We start from the raw sequence: 5,087 nt of genomic DNA on the forward strand, positions 1-5,087 counted from the left end.
TAAATATGTTTTTAGTCCCTAAACTATTGGCCGTTTCTGGTTTTCGTCCCTCTTTCAAAGTAAGGTACAATTTGATCCTCATTCTTTTCGAAACGTTCGTTTTAGTTGTCAAAAACTAAACACTTTTTAAAAATTTTGTCCTCATTTAGCAACAAATGAGGACTAAAACCAAAATTCTGAGGACTAAAACGAACGTTTCGAAAAGAATGAGGACCAAATTGTACCTTACTTTGAAAGAGGGACGAAAACCAGAAACGGCCAATAGTTTAGGGACTAAAAACATATTTAACCCATTAAAAAAATGTTGAAAGTATAGGATGAGATTAGAGCTGTCAAAACAGGTCACCCGGTCCGATCCGGCTCAGCCCACCACGGGTTGGTCATTTAATGAGCCAACCCAACCCGGTTCATTTATTAGCGAACCAGAAAAATTTGAATCCGGCTCGACCTATCACGGGTTGGTGTGTAAAAAGGTTGGCTCACTGGCTCACTTAATTACAATTTTTTTAAATAAAAAAATTACAAACTTTCTATAATTCAAATCTAAACAAATTTCATTTCCGTGTTTAATTAATTTTGAAAATAAGGAACTTATATAATTTTTTCAAGCAAAAACAAAATAATAAATATTTTTTTATAAAATTAAAATTAAATTTAATAAAATAAAATTAGGTTGGTGGGTTTTTGGGCCAATCCAGCCCACCACGGGTTCAATCCGCATGAGTCGAGTTTAAATGAACCGGATTGAAATTTGACCCATAAAACAAAAACAATTTTTTCCAACCCAACTTAATTCAAACTCATGATGAATCGAATTAACCTACGGATTGTGACTCATTTGAAGAGCTCTATACGAGATATTAGAAGTGTGGGATGAAACTCCCACAAATCTACTCCATCAACTGCCCACAGTTCCAAGCCTCACACCCACCAAAACTTCCACCGCAACATCTCACTTAAACATTAATTACATAACTTCCTTAAGGCACATAATAAAATATAATATGAATTAATTAATTAATTTTAAAACATAATTTAAATTTAATTACCACTTTGTCCATTATTTTCACGTACTTATTTATCTCATATTCTTATTAATATTATTTAGAAAAATTTTGTATACAATTATATTACAATGTACTAGTAAATATATATATATATATATATATATATATATATATATATATATATATATATATATATAAGCAATACTTTGAAAATACAAATGTAAATATACTTAAGGAAAAACATATAAATTACAAGCATGTGTGTTTTTTTTATCATAATTAAATAATTAAATTTAGAAAAATAATTAAATTTGAATAAATAACCATTCAAAAAAGGAAAGCAGAAAGACAAGTATTTTGATTTAGAAAATGGTTAAATTTAAATAAATGATTATATGAATAATAAAAAGGATAATACAATGACAAGCTTTATATTTTAATTAATTCAGAGTAAATATTGATAATATAGTTAGATGTTGTATTTGTTTTGATTTGGTGTGGTGATATTTTTATAGAAAATTAATTAATATGTGAACTTTTTTAATTTTCTTAAGAATATAAACTTTTAGTATGTTGAGTTTATGAAGTAATTTATGTTTTGAAACTGAAAGGAGAACTCTCCGTATATTTTAGTTGAAGAATGATTATTCTTCCATTTGTTATAGTTTTTTTCTTACAAACAAATAGTATTTTTTGGAGTTTTAAATACGGTTTCAGTACTTGTATTTATTTGCATATAATTAAAAGTTAATATTACATTGAAAAAATGTTAAACAATATAAACAACTCAAATAATATTATGAAATGTATTTAAAACTATAAATAAATTTAATAAAATTTAAGTAAAATAATTAAATCTACTTATATCTAAAGTTGGAAGAATAAATTGGATAGTTTTGAAATTTTATTTTCAATTTCTAATGAAAGTTAAATGACAAAAAACATATTTAATCATTTATTTTATTTAGTCCATAGTTTTGTAAATTATTTATAAGATGTAATTTTCATCCAATTCTATAATCATTTTATATTTATTAAATTATTATATAATATTTATATAATCATAATTTTTTTTTTTATATTTGACATGAAAAAAATGTATATTTTTCTTATATTAAATACTTGATAATATTAATTTTTTTAATATGATTTAATGTTGGCAACATCATGAATACGATGAAGAAAATGATACAGAAATTTCATACTTATTTAATATAAAAATGAAAGAAAAATTTAAAATAAAATAAAAACAGTAATAAATTTTTAGTTGGAATATATAATGAGATAACGAAATTCATATAAAACCGGCTGGAACATTGTTTGTTGCTATAGACATAAATATTCTTATCATAACAGATATTGCCTGTTTGGTTATGTTTATTAAAACGGTTAACTAAGTACGTAATTTAATCCCTTATTTTTCCTAACAATAATTATATTTGAGATATTTCCAACTAAAAATAGAAACTTTACTATATGCCTCAACAATGTTGATGTAAGCACTGATTTAATTTAAGTTTTGTTTAAGTATACACGAAATATTAAATTGAATTAAGAATGATTATCATCAGTTTTATCTCCACAATCAATCAAAAGCAACTATTGGAGATTCTGAAAAATGCTTTGAATTCAAATCAGAGGAATTTTATAATGACATTCTTCCTCGCATCTACGACGATCATCGTTTTCACGTCCTGTCATTATCCATGTCACGTAATTTGACAATTCTAAGACATGTTTATGGCCACATTTCTACCTTCGACCTTCCAACAACCTAAAAATATTTAAAAACATTACATGATTTCCATCACAAACCACATGGAACTGCTCCCAAATATAGCTTTCACTGATGTACCAAAACAAACCATTTTCTTACACAATATACAACATAAAATTAGCAGTTTTTTTATGGTATCAGAAACACAGTTTAAGAACTGCATCCTTATAAAATCTTCTTTAATTTGACCAGTAATAATCACAACACAGCATTGAATTTCCATCATCAATATCAACACTGCCGGCTGTTGATGATTTTGGAGAGACTTGAAGTTTTCAAATTCAGTTGTACCTATCAGTCTAGAATAACCTGCATGATTGTTTCACACTGTGCTCGATTAACGTTAAGACGTGTATAACGTTAAGACGTGTATAACGTTAAGACGTGTATATGTGATAAAGTGTTCGCCACCTCAATTAAAAATAAAATTAAATTATAATATATAAGTAATAAGGTGCAAACTTTACAGTGAGAGAATTAGTTAGACTTATAAATCTTTTGAGTAAAATTTAAAAATCTATTATATTAGTTGATTTATCATGTTATTTTTTATTAGATTGTTAGTTAATTAAGGGTTAAATATGTTTTTAGTCCCTAAACTATTGGCCGTTTCTGGTTTTCGTCCCTCTTTCAAAGTAAGGTACAATTTGGTCCTCATTCTTTTCGAAACGTTCGTTTTAGTCCTCGAAAACTAAATACTGTTTAAAAATTTGGTCCTCATTTAGCAACAAATGAGGACTAAAACCAAAATTCCGAGGACTAAAACGAACGTTTCAATGAGGACCAAATTGTACCTTACTTTGAAAGAGGGACGAAAACCAGAAACGGCCAATAGTTTAGGGACTAAAAACATATTTAACCCGTTAATTAATTATCTTTATCTATTAATATTTAGTTTCATTTTTAGAATGTTGATATTGAAAAAGTGTGTTAAAAAATTCGTAGATCAATTAAAAATATTTAACTATCTGAATTTTAAACTTGTATTTATAGATTTTGGAATAAATTTTTAATCAGTGTCACTCTAATTACAATCTACTTTAATAATGATCAAGATTATGATTAATATAATTATTCTTACTATTAATTATTAGAAAGTGGGTTTAAGCCTAACTCAATCCCTCGGTCAAGATATAGACATCTCGTGCGTGATAGTAGAAATTGAGTGGTCCGATAGCAGTCCGACAACGGATGAAAACAAAAATGTCCACATAGAATTTGTTAGGATAGAATCTAACCATAGTTCTGATACCATATTAGAAAGTGAATTTAAGCCTAATTTAATCTCAAAAAATTGGCTTGTAAGGTGAGATTTGTATCTCACTTATATATTATAAATTGGTCTTATCTCTAATTTATATGAAACTTCTAATATTAATATTGTTTGTAGTTCAACGGTCCGATAAATCGAACCATTCACAATAGATTAAGGATATCTATTGTTTCGTCCGCGACAGATCGAATGGCCATTCTGTACAAAAACAAATTTATACCTATCTATTGGTTTATTCATTTGATTTCATCTTAATGAGACAAGATTTGGCTGGTATTCAAAATGACATTCTCTACAAAAACTAGTCAACAATTACTCTTTTAAATATCTCATATTCCACTTGTTGTTTTGACTCAGATTATTATCTGATACATTTCTTAGGTGATGACCTTTTCATGTGAAGTTTTCAAACTTTTTTATTTCTTGTCTTAGCACTGCGTTTGGATCAAGTAATGTACTTTATTTATACTGTTCACATTTGCTCGATTGAATTGTCTTGGAAATATAATGAAAAATATATGACATATTATATTTTACAGTTTTCTCTTTTTATTCTTCACAGAAAGTCATCACCTATTTTGAAAGTAGGTCAGTACAATAAAATTATAACTGAATCAAAATTAAATTGGTGTGAAAATGTAAATTAATTCCATTCCATAAGTGTAAGTTCGTGTTGTTCTTCATTATTGATCTTCGAATTTGAAGTTTATATTTTTTTTTAATTTGAATTAGAAAAAAGTTAAATTTCTAATTAAATATTAATTTAATATTAGTTATTTTTATTTTTAAAACAAATATTAACAAAATAAATTAAAATTTATAGCAATAAAAAATTATATTAGAAATTTTGTATTTTTAAATCCATATAATTTAATAAAATATTATTAATAACAAAATAAATAATATTTTTAATTTATAAATTAATTGCTTCATAATTATTTTATCTTTCAATTTTAGTTCGTTATTATTTTATTAAAAAGTAAATCAACAATGTTTTTAATTTGTTATATTATTTAATTAACTTAATATT

Source organism: Vigna umbellata, chromosome 8, assembly GCF_029865625.1.
Source record: "Vigna umbellata cultivar VRB3 chromosome 8, Vumbellata_1.0, whole genome shotgun sequence".
NCBI lineage: Eukaryota > Viridiplantae > Streptophyta > Magnoliopsida > Fabales > Fabaceae > Vigna > Vigna umbellata.